Here is an 18,263-nt window from a genome sequence, read left to right on the forward strand (position 1 = left end):
AGCTCTGGCAGAACGTATGATATGAACACACCATACGCAGGTGCTTAAGGAATGTTGCTACAGATGATGGAAAGTTGACAATTCCGAATGAAAAGTCATCACGTTTGTCATAAAATTTGGTCAATAATTTTCCTTTACCATCGATTTCTAAGTGTAGGTCAACATATGAGGCTGCCTTCACAGTGTCTGTTGTATCCTTTATATCATGTGCATTGGGGTAGATGCGATGTATCAAATCCCCGAAATTAGGATTGTTTAAATATAATTTAGCGGAACCTGAGATTAAAGGACCTAGCCAAACGATATTCTTTCTTTCGGATCAGATCAGATATAAAGTCAGCCTCATAAGAATGAAGGAATAGGTCAGCAAGTAAAGGAACACAATTTGTTCCCATTGGAATGCCGACCGTTTGTTAAAAAACACGTCCACCACACTTGACAAATATAATGCCGATTAAAAATTAAAGCATTTTGTTAACATCTTCCTCTGTATATTTGGAAGATGATTTGGAATTATTTCTTACAATGTATGAGGAATCTCTACCAAGAACTATATATTTGTATCTAGGTGTAGCATTTTTTTTTTAAAAAACAACGATGTATAATGTTTTTAAGTCGGATTTTCACTGAGAATGGGGAATAAAAGTATACAGTGTTGAAAAATCATTAGTTTAAATGCTATAATATTCAGATAATAGTCTTGAACTGATTGTCTCCAAAAGATCTGTCAGGACCCATATTGAATTAATACCACTACGGGAGTAACAAGTGATGTGGTAGGACTGCAGACCCTCTTTGACAGTTGTGGGTATAGAAGTTAAAGGTTTGGTGGTGCATCTTGCAGCTATGAAAAGTTGTTTGTATGGATTCTTGTGGAGTTTAGGAATCCAGTTTATAGACGGTAAATTACAATCATCGTCCCTGGAGGAGAGACCTAAAGAGAATAACCCAGATTTATGGTTTTCTACAATGTCTTCTTTTGGAAAGTGTGGTAGCAGTATAGGTCTTATCACTGCTATCACATTCTACGTCTACCTCTGATAATAAACATTGGATGTAAAACGTTTTGCAGACAAAAATAATGTTGTTTTGGGCTCAATTCAATTCAATCAAATCATCTCAAATCAAATGAACGTAAGATTAAAACAGCGCAGACTCTGTGGACATATAACCTGCCCGATTTGTTTTATATACGCGTAGAAATCTGCGGAAGATGAAACACTCATGAAAAAACTAAATTTAACTTTAATGTTTTGCTAATGTATGACTATGGTGAAACATAATGATGTTTGTTTGTTTGTTTGTTTGTTTGTTGGGGTTTAACGTCCGAGCAGCAATATTTCAGCTATATTCAGACAATGAACATGAAATGGATGATAAAAAAATGAATATGAAATGAAAAAAAAAGGATGGGTCACAAGGATAATAGGGTCGACAAATTTTTATTGCCACTGGAAAAAGAGGGGATGGGTAAGGTCGGGCAATTTAGCCTCCTGTGGCGGATCGGAAAGGTTCCTACTCCTATTGAATACCACAGCAGGGTTCTTTAACGTGCGAGGAAAGTGGCATCTTTGCCACTATGGTTTGCGGTCAGGTGTTCCGTATTATAGCCTGAAAACCCCAGCATGTAACACGCCAGGGGTACCCCATTCCACTACCTGGGGCACACATCCCAGTTGCTCTGTGGGCAGAGCGCCTAGCCCCCGGCTAATTTATTTTACAAATACAACATTTAAATATTTTATTCCAGTCCAGTACAAAAATTCTAACTATTTTAAAATTATCAAACCATGTTCCATCCCTTTAAACGATATATTTGACTACAACGATGACGAACCACATTGTACCATATCAAAATGTGGTAGACAAAATTGCAAAACATGCAACATTTTTATAGCCGACCCTTACTTCTCCAGTTCCCTTACAAACAAAACTTTCCATACAAGAAGTCACGATGACTTAAGTTGCAAATCAACAAACTTAATATATGGATTAGAATGCAACTTATGTGGTTTAATATATGTCGGAGAAACGCAAGAACGATTAAATAAAAGAATGTGCGGTCATCGTTCGGGAATTAACACCACCAAATTCCCGACAATTTATAAACACTTTATTCAACAAGATCATTCAATCCTCTCCATGAAAGTTCGTATTTTAGAAAAAAATTACCATCCTACGAACAGTCCCGTTCTAATTAAAAATTATCGTAGGGAAAGAGAGGAGTACTTGATACGCAGACTAGATACTGCAATACCTTACGGATGCAATGACAACATCAAATGTATAGGAAACCTTTCAAGCCAATATAACAATAACATAAATGTGATGAATTTATTTGACAAAAATCCAAGACGGGAAAGGAGTCATGACCATCGCCACTATACGTCACCTAAGTTGGTCTCCTTCCTTTCATACAAAAACCTCTTGGACTTCATCACATTAGGACCAAACTTTATTCTATACCTCTCACTCTACTACACTCCCTTTACAAAACAAGTCTTGACACTCCTGTTTCTGACCCCACTTCATCATTATACAGACTTGTTGCCAACATTTTGGATATTGGTTTCCACGGACTCTTTAAACCAGTTTGTGTGAAAAGTCAAGATGAAGAAAAACGATCATTTCCTCCACTACCGTTTGTCAACAAAGGTATAGATGCAATTAATTTGGCTAACATTCTCCATCACAAAAACGTTACCAACAAAATTCCCCTATATTTCAAAGACAAATCCATACCAATTATTTCATATTTCTATACTTCACCCATAGCATCCAAAATTTTCAATTATAAAAGGCTATTGCAGAACCTCGAGACTGAGGACTTCAAGGCTAAACCACCTGACTGTTCTTGCCAAACCTCTCCATTGAAATATGGTCCATCTGGTCACGTCGTTACGGGAGATATAACCATTATCGAAAACGAATCTCTGCGTAATATCCTTTCTAAAGGTCCCAAGTACCGTGAACCACGCTCCATAATTTGGAATTATAACTTTAAAGTTCTTATGGATGCCGTCGAGGACTATGCACGAAAATGGATAAAACGAGAACAAGAAGAAATTGATTCTCTGTCAGAGTGGTTGAAGGCCGTGAGGTCTTTAATTTTGAAACGAATGAAAGTTTTAAGTAGGTCAATGAGTGCCAAGGCTACATCAGTTTTCAAAGACCCCGATGTAGCAAAAACATTGTCTACTATACATGACAAATATGTTGTCATACCAGCAGACAAAGCCCAAAAAACATTGTTTTTGTCTGCAAAACGTTTTATATCCAATGTTTATTATCAGAGGTAGACGTAGAGAATAATAGCAGTGATAAGACTTACACTGCTACCACTCTTTCCAAAGAAGAGTTTGTGGAAAACCATAAATCTGTGCTATCCTCTTTTGGTCTCTCTACCAAGGACGATGATTGTGATTTACCGTCTATGTACTGGATTCCTAAACTTCACAAGAATCCATACAAACAACGTTTCATAGCTGGATCTGCAAAATGTACCACCAAACCTCTTTCAAAACTTTTAACTTCTATACTCACAACTGTCAAAGAGGGTCTACAGTCCTACCACAACACTTGTTACTCCCGTAGTGGTATTAATTCAATGTGGATCCTGAAAAATTCTAAAGATCTTTTGGAGACAATCAGTTCAAGACTATTATCTGAATATAATAGCATAAAAACCTATGATTTTTCAACACTGTATACTTCTATTCCCCATACTCAGTTAAAATCCCGACTTAAAAACATTATACATCGTTGTTTTTCCAAAAAAAAGATGGTACACCTAGATACAAATATATAGTTCTTGGTAGAGATTCCTCATACCATGTAAGAAATAATTCCAAATCATCTTCCAAATATACAGAGGAAGATGTTTACAAAATGCTGAAATTTTTAATCGACAACATATTTATCCAGTGTGGTGGACGTGTTTTTCAAGAAAACGGTCGGCATTCCAATGGGAACAAATTGTGCTCCTTTACTAGCTGACCTATTCCTTCACTCTTATGAGGCTGACTTTATAGCTGATCTGATCAGAAAGAATGAATATTGTTTGGCTAGATCCTTCAATCTCAGTTTCCGCTATATAGATGATGTATTATCTTTAAACAATCCTAATTTCGGGAATTTGATACATCGCATCTACCCAAAAGAACTTGAGATAAAAGATACTACAGACACTGTGAAGTCAGCCTCATATCTTGACCTACACTTAGAAATCGATGGTAAAGGAAAACTATTGACCAAACTTTACGACAAACGTGATGACTTTTCATTCAGAATTGTCAACTTTCCTTTCATCTGTGCAAACATTCCTTCGGCTCCTGCGTATGGAGCGTTCATATCACGACTCATACGTTATGCCAGAGCTTGCCGGGACTACGCAGACTTTTTGTATCGCGCTAGAACTCTGACAAATAGGCTTCTGGAACAGGGTTATGTTGCTACAAGATTGAAGTCATCACTACAGAAGTCTTATGGTCGTCATCATGAACTCGTGGATCGTTATGATGTATCCATCAGCACCATGAAAACTAATTTATTCAACGGGTCATAGTTTTCCTTTCCTCGTGTTTGTCTACCCCGGACTTGACTTTTTTTTAGTAACTCGGCGGGTGTTTCTAGAAATGCAGAGGACGCTTACCCTACCGATGCACCTGGTCCATGCTCCCAGTTTTTAGTGGAGTCCGAGTTGCTTTTGTTGTGTATATCTGTTTTCCATGTCTGGTCTTTGTCCCTGGATTACATTCTTTTGGTTACCGCTATAACCTTGGTTCCCTTGATTACTCTTTGAAGAGAAAAAAAACATGGGGTCACAGGGCTATTTACAGAAATATACGGAAAATTGTCGGACGACCATTGTTTTTTTTTTCTAAATTTGAATATCTGGTCTTAGAAATGAATGAATTGGAATTGAAATTCAAATAAGGTAATTTTATTTGCTGTTTGTTGGGGTTTAACGTCCGAGCAGCAATATTTCAGCTATATTCAGACGATGAAAGTGAAATTGATAAGAAAATGAACATGAAATGATGATGAAATGAAAAAGGGATGGGACACAAGGACAATGGGGTGTACAAATTTTGATTGCCACTGGAAATAGGGAGAGGTGGGTAGGGTCGGGCAATTTAGCCTCCTGTGGCGGAGCCCTATGGTTCCTATTCCGGGAGAATACCACAGTAGGGTTCTTTAACGTGCGAGGAACGTGGCATCTTTCCCAACACGGTGCATCACTATGGTTTGCGGTCAGGTTTTCCGTATTATAGCCTGACAACCCCAGCATGTAACACGCCAGGGGTACCCCATTCCACCACCTGGGGCACACATCTGTGGGCAGAGCGCCATAGCCCCAGGCTAAAGTTCTGAGCACTATTTAGTCGCCTTTTACGACAAGCTTAGCGGTGCTGCAGGCCTATTCTTTTAATACCCGGACCTGAATTGTATTTGCACTTTAATATTATGTAGCTATCCGAAAAATAGTTTTGTCTTAGCAATCAATTGCGCCTGAAAAAGAAAATGATCACAATGCAACACATTACAATGATGAAACTGATCTACATGAAAGTTTTTAGATTCCGTAAACTAACAAAATCAGAAATTTTGAAATTCCACTAAATAGGGGAACCACCTTAATTTGATTTTTTTAAAATTTCTAATCTAGGCAAGGTAGATTATTTTTTCATAAAATAACTTGGTACATTGACTTCATTAAGGTCGATCGGTCGGTAGTCCGCAATACAATTAATTCCAAACTAAGGAAGGCTTTGGTGAAGGGGAGAATCCTTATTTTGAGTTTAATAGATTTGAAATTTATTTATAAGGGTTGATTTTAATTATTCACAAAGTTATGCTCATATAACAAATTTTGGGTCTGTTTACGCTTGTTTAAAAAACGCTTCGGTACGGTTCACAAAACGAAAGCTGCCCAAAAATGATTTTTTTTTTGCGCATAACCTAGTCACAAATTAAGAACTATAATTGACAATTCCATACAATTACTTCGATCTCTCCATATTTTATTCACCAACTAAAAGGTCATTTTTGTTACCTTAATTCGTAGAAAGTCAAAAATATAGTTTTTGATTAAAATGCTATATCGTTTCTTTTGTTTACTAGTATAGTTCATGGAAACAGTAGTAATATAGTCTGATTTGAATGAAATTATGCTAAGTGTATATATTGAAAACATAATATATAAGATAATTATTGCTTGTGCAATACAAATGAAAATTGATAAAAAGTATGTTTGGCAGCATTCATTGATTTTTCTAACGACCTGCCATGTTGTGCTCTATATGTCAAAATAGTCATTTGCAAATTAGATTTGATTTTTTTAATTGAATACATATTCTCCCAGTATGGTTGTAACCCATGAGAGGGAACTGGAAAAAGATACAGACAATAACAATGCGCTGACTCGACATGAAACTGATGTATGAATTAATTCGAATTCCTTTACCAAAATGTTTTTTGTAAATTATTTCACTGTTATTGTCTTCATACTGTAACAAAATTGTAAAAGAGACATGACGTTCAAAGCATGGATAACAAGTTTTTTTATTCGAAGCGGGTGATATCCTGGTAACTAAAAAACCAAGTAATGTTTGTGATGCACACCAGAAAGTTATATCCAGTTTGACTGCTTAAATAGAACAGTTGCAATATAAAAATGTTGATTCTTTTAGCAGCAATCAGTGTCATAAGTATAAATTTTAAGGCCTTCTTACACTTTTAACGATTTGAACTTACAAGCTCCTTACGAATTAAAGAAAAAAAGAAAAACACATCTAATCATCTGTCAGAAGAAAAAATAATGTTTTAATTAGAACTTGCTAAAACGAATATGAAACGAGCGCATTAAGAACGAATTTTAAAACGAAACATTTGTTATAACTTTAATTAATGTTAATTGATTCGGGGCCGTTATTTTTCAGTTGATAAGACTGAATTGTAGGACTTGCAGTTTTACATGAATTTGACAGTCCAGAGACGTTATTGAAAAAATTGTGTATTACACGATTCCCGAGATCAATTTTTACCTCAACTATACTAGGATTCATGTTGTCTTCGGCTTTTTGTAATACTTTTGTTTTGTTGTTGTACATCGTAAGCAGATATACCATTGCACTATTGTAAAATGTAATATTACTACACTCCGCGCCACTTTCAACTTTAACGTTGTCTAATTTTTGAGATACGTGGTCTGAATGTTAACAAAGGGAAGTTTGGAATCCTTGTTTTTGAACCGTTCTTATTTGACTTAGAACACGACGTGTTCTTCTAACTTTTTGTTTAACGTTAGCTAATATTCGTTTCTTGCTGTTGGTTTAAACTTATGTTTTATGGTAGTAGATAAAAAGAAAATTGAAGTTTTATTTTGCTTTCATATTGGTGCTCTTTGCCTTTTCCAAATTGTTGCACCATTAAATGTCGGTGCAATACAAAAAATATATACAGCACCTTGAGTATGTCAATGTACCTGTAATAATTAACATACATAATTTGCAGTTATTTTCTAAAAATCATAATAAAGTATTAACTTTGAACTTCGATGGTGTAATACTTCAAGCCTAGATAAGTGATTACTTGCGGTTGCCCATTTTAAAGTGACCCAACGAATGCATGGCTATGATTGATTTACATACATGTACACTGAATTAATCCAGTGTAGTTACCTTGTTGCGCACCCCACAATGTAGTTGAGCTGGTAAAAAAGAAGATAATTACACACTGGGGCGACACGAGTTACTAATCAATTAGAAATTGTTTTTCAGCGGTAGACCTACTCTGTACTAGATTTTATCAGTTTTATTTAACATATGAGTCCTTGTATCTCGACCATTTATAGATACTTAATTCTCTAGCCTTTACATGTATTAATGATCAAAGTTGTACTTTCATTAAATATTGTGTTCAAATTATATATATTTCAAAAGGTGCAGATAAGAAAGCACCACCTTACCGAAAAGTACTATTCAGAATAAAAAAAAATGTAGCCAGTATATATATTATTTCCCCATTAAAAATAATTTTCCCAATGTTGAAACGAACCTGTTGTAAACGTCACAACGAGTTCAAAGTGCAAAGCAAACACAACAAATAAGAAATGTTGAGATAATAAGGACAAAATGAATAAAATAAAAATAAATTTAAAAAAAAATGTTATGTTAACGTTCTCCACAATCGGTGGGATTAATGCTGACATCTGACAGAAATGGTTGACAAGTTAATCGTTTTCATAAGTTATGTCGTAATAAAACAATAAATTAATATTTACAAACCATATGTTTGACCGGCATCTTTGACAGAATAAGATATATCATCGAAGCGGTAACATTTACCATACATGCATCATATACAGGTTCAACTGACCTACAATGGTATTTAACAATCGTGTAAATGTTTGACTGATAAATTCATTTGTTACTTTTACTAAATATTGTGTCATTTGGTATATTGATTAGAAATAGTAATCATTATGGCCTTTGTCGTATTTTGCAGTTTTGGATACTTTTTATTAATTAAATAAATGCATTTCCCGATGTCAACAAAATTGTAGAACAGTCAAGTCGATAATTGAATCAAACAATTATTTTCATTATTTTAAGTTGTTTTAATTGATTGTTAGATGTAAACATTCAGGGAATGATGGATATAAAATTTCAGTGTCCTCAGCTTTTCTGACTTGGCTAAATGTCTAACGCCGTATAAAAGGTCCATGTTGTTATGGCAAGCTCTGGCATAACTAATGGTATATGATATAAAAACTCTATGCGCAGATAATGGGATGTTGTCACAGATGAAAGGAAAGTTGGCAATACAGAATGAGAAGTCATCGTGTTTGTCGTATCAATCTCTAGTAAAGTATCATTTCTGTTTAAGAGAATATGTGCCGTAAGTTTTTTTGTTAAATAATAATAAAATGTCATCTATTAACAAAATGTGAAATTTACCTGTCATCACAAGTAGTTCCATTAGTTGAACAAACCAGTAAAATATCATTCAATTCAGCAGTAACGTTATGCAATGCCAATTCATATGCATATGACATCAGACTTTGTCGGAACTCAATCTGTAAATTCAGCAACGCATTGAAATCTATATGACAATATTTCCGAATCAATAAACGCTTTTAAGTGACCCTAAAATTATTCACATTTTGCTAATATATTTTGTAAGGGACTGACAAATCGAGGTCGAAGTTATTCATTATTGAAATCTACATCAAACGTATATTGCAATGACTGTATTTGTAAGATTTAATATATTGTATGATTACTAAGTTTGTCATTTGGTTTTACTTTAAATTTTTTTTCTCCGGAAAATTATCTTTTATCCTGGACAAAACAGTAGTCGTATTATAAAAATCTTACAGGTTTCGAAACAAACCAAATGCTGAAGAAAGAAAAAAAAATTCTTAGTTGAAATAATTTTAATATGAAGTGACGTACCTGGGCATAAAGATGCAAAATTCTTTTTCTCAACTGATGATAATTTATGATCGTCATCAATATAAAATCTGTGATCTCTGTAGTAATCTTGTTTATAATCTATAAAGACTATAAATATAGTGGTTCCAGTATTCCTTCTTGTTGTATAGGCCTCATCAATTGCCCTTTTTGTGTCAAAAGGTAAACCATCAGTGATCAAGAAAATAACGTTTTTGACATCTGCTCTATCGTCATTTTCAATTGCATAGACATCTGTTCTTGCTTTCTTAAATGCCTCTCTTGTCATTGTGTCACCACGTATCCAATATTAATTAAAAATATCCTGCATAACATCAGCTTTTGTTGTGTAATTATTTAGGTGAAATGCAACAGTAACTTCATCACTGTATACCATAAAACCTACACGAACACTTCCGCTGTCTATATCTGCTGATTCCAAAATACGTTTGCAAAATTGTAGCATTTTTGTCCATCTCATTAAAATGCTTGATGACGAATCCCAGAATAAAAACTAAGTCGACTTGTGCAATACTACATGCTAAAAAATAATCATTTGATAATATTTTATAGCTGACAATTAAACAAAAAATGAAAAAAATAAATGAAAAAAATATAAAATAAAAAAACAAAAACAAAACAAAACAAAAACAAAAAAATAAAAAAAAACAACAGCAGCCCTCACCGAAAAAAAACCTGAAGCAACAACCCCAGTGAGGAAGGGGAACTTGCTTAACTTGATATTAAGAAGGAGTCACATTAATTTAAAAGCAAGTTTCAACAATTGTATGTAATCTTACAAACCATAGTATCATATCTTGACCTACACTTAGAAATAGATGGTAAAGGAAAAATATTTACAAAACTTTACGACAAACGTGATGGCTTTTCATTCAAGATTGTCAACTTTCCTTTCATCTGTGGCAACATCCCTTCAGAACCTGCGTATGGAGTGTTCATATCACAACTCAAACGTTATGCCAGAGCTTGCCCAAACTACGCAGACTTTTTGTATCGCACTAGAACTCTAACAAATAGGCTTCTGGAACAGGGTTATGTTGCTACAAAATTGAAGTCATCACTACAGAAGTTTTATGGTTGTCATCATGAACTCGTGGATCGTTATGGTATATTCATCTGCACCATGAAAATTTATTTATTCAACGGGTGAGTTTTGCTTTCCTCGTTTGTCTACTCCGAACGACTTTTTACGAGGAACTCGGCGGGTGGACTCTTACTCTACCGGTGTACCTGGTCCATGCACCCAGTTTTTAGTGGAGTCCGAGTTGCTCATTTACTTTTGTTACTTTGTATGTAGGATTTTGGCTACTTTATGTTCTTTGTTGTGTATGTCTGTTTTCCATGTCTGGTCTTTGTCCCTCGATTACATTCTTTTGATTACCGCTATAACCTTGGTTCCCTTGAGTACTCTCTCATAAGTTATGTTTACACTAGACGAAGCTACATGTTTTTGTAACGTTCTTAACTTCTTACAAATAAGCTATTTTGATAGGGTAATGTTTCACAAAATCTAATTCATCATTCTTATGGTCAACATAATAAACTTCCGGATTGTTATGATGTGGCAATCCTCATCATGAGCACATATTTATTCAAATTAAGATTCATTTGGTTTGACATCTTATGAGAACTCTGGGACATGTGTTGTTAGAAAAGATGAAGACATTTATCCGTCCGGCGGATTTGGTCTATATTATAGTTTTTAATCGAGTCTGTGTTTCTCTTTTATTCTTTAATTGGTTTGTGTATTCTGTTGCTCTGTGTTATGTATATATGGCGATTTGTCTGTCTTTTGGTACAGGCTTTGTCCCTAGATTTCAAATATCATGTTTCTCGTTCTTTTCATATTATTCCTATTTCTTCCCAGGAAATACCTTTATTCTGCCTCTGAATCGGATCCTGAAATAGGAGAGAAAAATGATGAATATGGCATTAATTTAAAATTGAATTAAACTACTTTATAGAAGATACCATGATAAAGGATTTCATTGTATGTTACCCTATGATTATTCATAAGGCATATGTATACTTGTAAACATGACAACATATGTTTCAAAGAAAGCAACATGTGACATTTAGCGATCAATATATCAAAAATGTGGATATGAACAGATAAATATAGCTAGTTTGTGTAAACTTGTTGATACACATTACATTCACAGTAATTAAATCTTAAAAAAAAACAGAGTAAAGAAAAGAGTAAAAGGAGAAAAACAGAGGTAAGAAAATATTTAAAGGGGTATATTCAATAACACTAATGACAGGCCTGTTTTAGTAAAAAAGAAACATTAATATCAGGCCTTTTTAGTACAGTTCCTGTATGGGATAAATTTCCCGCTTACCTCATACCCCATTGCCCCATCCCCATAGCCCCATCCCCCATTGCCACATACCTCATTCCCTATAGCCACATTCCCCATTGCACCATCCCCCAATGCATCGACTTATTTCCTGTTGTCCCTTTTCCCTATTCCAAAAAGAAAAAGTAAAGTAAACGTTTTATCAAACACATATAATGCATTAGAATGCAGAAAGTTTTGTGCAATCAATATTTATTTTCGAATCTCGCCGGCAAAATCACGTGATATTTGCATTGTTTACATGTATTATCGCCACTCCGAGCTATTCTTAAAACTGTAGACATATGTATAAATTGTGAATAAATTTAATTTCGAAAAATATTCTTAAAATGTTAAAATTGTCCAGATAAGGTTTTTGTGGATTGTTGTTATGTATATATTTCAAACCAAATCCTTGGAAATGAGATATTTTTGCGAACTAAATGAGTGCAAACACTTACAATTACCTTAATGTTCTTATGTAATTGTTTAAAATGTTTAAATTGTCAAAACAAACATCATATGTGTGGCTATGGCACCTCATTAATTTCAATCAAATTTCTCAAAAATGACATATTTCTGCAGGTTGTAAGGGTGGAACCAATTGTAATATACCTATTAGTCTAAAAGTATTGGAAAAATGTTAATATTGTCAATATCAGTACTATGTTTATGGCTGTACTACATTTATTTCAAACCAAATTCTCGAAAATGAGATATTTTTTGCAAATTGAATGATTGTGAACAATTTTAATTTCATTAATTGTTCCAAATTATTGTTAGAAATATTAAAAGTAGCAATATTACTATCCGGTTGGTGGTTGCGACACTCATGTTTCAGTAAAAAATCTTCAAAATGACATTTTTGCAAAGTGTATGTGTACAAACACTTTTAATATACCTATTAGTCTAAAATTATTATAAAAAATGTTAAATTTTTCTATATCATTATTATGTTGATGGCTGTTATACAAATATTTCTGACCATATTCTTGAAACAGAGAAATTTGTTTTGCAACTGAATGATTGCAAACACTTGAAATTACCTTAATGGTCTTATATTATTGTTCAAAATGTTAAAATTGTCAAAAAAGTATCATGTGTGTGCTTTGACACATTAATTTCAATCATTTTTTAGAAAATGACATATTTCTGCAGATTGTAAGGGTACGAACAGTTTTAATTTCAATAATGGTCCAAAATTATTGTTAAAAATATTAAAACTGGCAATATTTGCATCCGGTTGATGGTTGGGACACTCATATTTCAGCCAAACATATTCAAAATGACATATTTTTGCAAAGTGTATGTGTACAAACACTTTTAATATACCTATTAGTCTAAAATTATTATAAAAAATGTTAAATTTTTCTATATCATTATTATGTTGATGGCTGTTATACAAATATTTCTGACCATATTCTTGAAACAGAGAAATTTGTTTTGCAACTGAATGATTGCAAACACTTGAAATTACCTTAATGGTCTTATATTATTGTTCAAAATGTTAAAATTGTCAAAAAAGTATCATGTGTGTGCTTTGACACATTAATTTCAATCATTTTTTAGAAAATGACATATTTCTGCAGATTGTAAGGGTACGAACAGTTTTAATTTCAATAATGGTCCAAAATTATTGTTAAAAATATTAAAACTGGCAATATTTGCATCCGGTTGATGGTTGGGACACTCATATTTCAGCCAAACATATTCAAAATGACATATTTTTGCAAAGTGTATGTGTGTGAACACTTTTAATATAGCTAGTAGTCTAAAATTATTGTAAAAAATGTTAATTTTTTCTATATCATTATTATGTTGATGGCTGTTATACATATATTTCTGACCATATTCTTAAAAAAGAGATATTTTGTTTGCAAATTGAATGATTGCAAACACTTAAAATATCCTTAATGGTCTTATAATATTGATTAAAACAGTAACATTATCAAAATAAGCATCATATGTTTGACTGTAACACATTGATTTCAGTTCAATTTCTCAAAAATGACATATTTCTGCAGATTGAATGAATGCAAACAATTTTAATTTCAATAATGGTCTATTTTATTTTTTGTTTAAAGTATTGAATATGGCAATATTATTATCCTTTTCGAGGTTGCGACGAATGACATATTTTTGCAAATTGAAAGGGAATCAACATTTTATAGTTTTTTTAATACAAAAAATAATCTTGTTATTATTGCTTTATATCTTTGATTTGTCAATAGTAAAATCATACGAGTGTCTCCGACACATTATTTCAGTACAAATTTTCAAAAATGATAGAAATTGTATGAGCGTGAACATTTTCAATCTATAATGACCAGAAATTGAATATTGTACAAATGTACTTCCGTTTAATATTTAAACAATGTCAATGAATAATGAACTGCGACACTTGTAATCATTAAAACTTCTCTAGAACAAGCTTTTTTTTCAAAAAGAATATTTCAATTGCTGTCATACAATTATGCTAGGTACGTTACTTGCGGAAAAAGGCATATCAATTTATATCACATTCCCCATTGTCCCATCCCCCATTCCCCCATTCCCCGTACCCCATAAAATGGGAAGTTTATCCCATACAGGTACTGTACAAAATATAACTTTTTGAAATTTCCTATTTGCACATTTATTAGCTGGAATTAAAACTGAATTCTATTATACAGAAAGCACAAGGCTTTGTCTCATTATTTAATCACAATAAGGTCACAAATTACTATTTCTATACTGTTTTAAATGAGAGGGTTTGTATCAATAATAATAATAATAATAATAATAATATTACTAATAATAATGATAAATAAATAAATAAATTAAAACAAAATAAAAAACTATCAAAAACTCAAACGTGCAAGCTTTAAACAACAAAATATTTTGTCAGAAGCTGTAATAAAACCGATGGCTATTAACGTATAAATATCCAAGAGTTCTCTAAATGTGCTTTAAATTGTCTACACAAAAATGCCCTATGCGTAATTACTAAACATTTTAGTGATAACGTGTATTTACGGATGTGTTTAGTAAATACGTATAATTCCTATAATTACAGGCAATTATGCTGAATTTGACAATTTTACGCTTATTCATTGACTGAAAACATATTTCATGATGTGTTTTCCTGAAAATAGAACAAAGGTTTCTTCAAATATTTATTTGTGCTAAAATGTAGTTTATCATAAGTGAATTATTTACAGAAAGAATAACATATGATAAATGTTACTTACAAGTTATTAGTACCATTTTGTAACCATTACATAAAAACTTGACTGCTAATTAGCAGTTGCCCGAAACTCACTATGCAAACAGTACTCTCATGTTCGTAATCCATAGGTTCCAAAATAGCATCGATCACGGGTCCTCCCTTGTATTCTTGTATTTGTCGCCCGAATTTTACAATTTAACCTTTCTTTTATGGCATCATGTTTGGTTTTCACAACTTAACTTTTGTCTGATTTTGTGTAATTGTTTATACGAAACCATAGAAAACATTATCTCTCGATGTTTATTCGTTTTTTTACAAATAAAGTGGATTAAACTATGAGCATTACTTTTATCTTTGATTTAAAAGAAAAGAAAAAGCAACAACTCCTCAGCTAAACTGTTTATATAACTTAAGTGTTTAATTTTAATCTAACGAAACATTAATATAGGCTTAGTAAATAAGCTTAAAATTTTCGAATTAGTTCAGTTATAACTGAAGAAAATCAGGAAATACATATATTTACTTAACTAGATAGGAAATACTCGTAATATATTTGTTTTCATTACGCCTCTTTATTGTAACATATACAAATGATACTTCTCAATATATTCATTTTATCTCCTTTTTTGTTTGTATATTCATGCGAGACTTAATTTCTTCAGAATATCATAAATAATAAGCATATAAAAGATGCTAAATCCTTTACATACAGATATATTGATAATGTATTGTATGGCAAGTGGTGTGTTGCAAAATGCATCACTTTTCAATATTTTCTGATCAATATGCAATATATTTTTTATTACAATGCAATATTTTATGTTATAATGCAAAATGTTTTCATTAGTGTGTAAGACTTTTTCATTGATATGCAAGAATCTTATTGATATGTAAGATTTTTGCATTAAAATTACATTGCAAGTTTTTTTTTATTTAAATGCAGGATTTTTTTTAATATGTAAGATTTTTCATTTATATGCATTTTGTTTGTAATAATATAAGAATCTTTTATTACTATGTAACATTTGTTTATTATTAAGGAGGATTTTGTAGTGTAATGCAGGTTTTTTCATTATTATCAAAGATTGTTTTTTTATTAAGAAGGAGTCTTTGTTATAATCATGCAAATTCTGTAAAATGTGATACACCACAAAAGATTCTACACATTTTTATTTTTGTTTTTAAGTTGCTTAATAGGTCTTTATAATGAAATATATAACCATTCATTCCAATCTGTCTGCTCTTAGGATATCATCAACATGAACATTCCAATAGTTTCTATTGTGATTTATTTTCATTTACAGAAGTATCTCTCAATCATCAATGATACTAAAAACTGCTTTTATTATTCTTTATCTGATACAGCTTTTGCACATTTTATGGATAATTTTACATATTATGATCTTCTAACAAGGAGACTTAAAGATGTTTCATAGATTTTAGCAGCTATTATTACTTTATATGTCAAACGTATGCTAGCAAAACTGATACACAAACAAAGGAAAAAGAGTGGATATTGACTTTTGTACCCATATTCGAGGTTTTCAGACACTATACGATTTATTGCACTAGCAAATACAATAGGTCTAAATGCATGCATTTTATCAAATTTAGAGATTTTGAAGAAAACAAACTCATCAAATATACTAAAATCTGCTATATTTTTCTTCGTATTACATAATTTTTGAACATTTTATTGGTACGTGTAATTTTCTATTTTCAAATATTATACCAGGAAAAATTGAAGATATTTACATTTTTTCATAGCTTATTTTACTTTGCATATCAAAATATGTTAAAAACTGATATAAAAAGATAAAAAGCGGCAAACATTTTCTGTTGTTACATATCTGAGGTTTTCAAATGTGGTGGAGTAATTGCACTAGCAAAAAATAACACAACAGGTCTATCTGCTTATCTTTCATAGCTTTTCATTTAATTTTGAGGCTTTTGAATGAGAATAAGTATTCTCGATCATCAATGATTCTTAAAATTCCTATGTTCCTCTTTGTCTTGATATTTTGAACATCCTATTGACAGTTTTCCATTTTTAGAGGAAAAGAGAAGATAAAAAGAAAAAAAGCAACAAATAATTTTTTTTTGTTCCCATATTTGAGGTTTTCAAAAATTGTTTGAGTTATTACAATTTTTTTTTTACCAGAGCTGATTCTGTGTCTTTTGTGTTCATGATCCCCCGTGCAGGTCCGGGTGTTAAAAGAATAGTCCTGCAGCAGCGCTAAGCTTGTCGTATAAGGCGACTAAATAGTGCTCAGAAACCTAGCCGGGGGCTCAGAGCAACTGGGATGTGTGCCCCAGGTGGTGGAATGGGGTACCCCTGGCATGTTACATGCTGGGGTTGTCAGGCTATAATATGGAAAACCTGACCGCAAACCATAGTGGTGCACCGTGTTGGGAAAGATGCCACGTTCCTCGCACGTTAAAGAACCCTGCTGTGGTATTCGATAGGAGTAGGAACCTTTGCGCTCCGCCACTGGAGGCTAAATTGCCCGACCTTACCCATCCCACCTTTTCCAGTGGCAATGAAAATTTGTCGACCCTACTATCCTTGTGACCCATCCTTTTTTTTGTCATTTCATGTTCATTTTATCATCAATTTCATATTCATCGTCTGAATATAGCTGAAATATTGCTGCTCGGACGTTAAACCCCAACAAACAAATTGTGTTCATGATAGGCGGTATTATGGACAAACTAAACCAAACTAGATTTCGTTGATGCTTGATGTTTGTTGCTGTAATGTCACCAGTTAATTATCATATAGGACAAAAATAATATTAAACAGTTATTACTTTCGATTAAATGCCCTGAACAAATTCCATAATTTAAAAAAAAGAATCCCTGTAGGAAACGTGTATTCTGTTATACTGGATGTGTTATATAATAATGAAAAGATACCAATTGACAAATTTATGTTCTCATCATTATTATATTTACTATTAATGTTATTACGACTGGGGCTTAAAAAAGAATAAACGGAGAGAAAATGGAGATTAAAGTTCAATCTAAATACAATGGAAATAGAAGCGTCTAAAGTGTGATTAGGTTACACTTGTGCCAAGCATGTTTAATATTCTAATGATAAAGATTCATAACTGATGAAAACATACAACTGAACCAAAAACAATCAAATTTATTTTTTCCGATGGAAAATTAGAATCAATTAATTTACTTCGTTTGTCTACCCCAGACTTGACTTTTTATGAGCAACTCGGCGGGTGT

The sequence above is a fragment of the Perna viridis genome, chromosome 8 (assembly GCF_037379345.1).
Source record: "Perna viridis isolate PV_CMFRI_1.1 ecotype Kerala chromosome 8, ASM3737934v1, whole genome shotgun sequence".
NCBI classification, from domain to species: domain Eukaryota; kingdom Metazoa; phylum Mollusca; class Bivalvia; order Mytilida; family Mytilidae; genus Perna; species Perna viridis.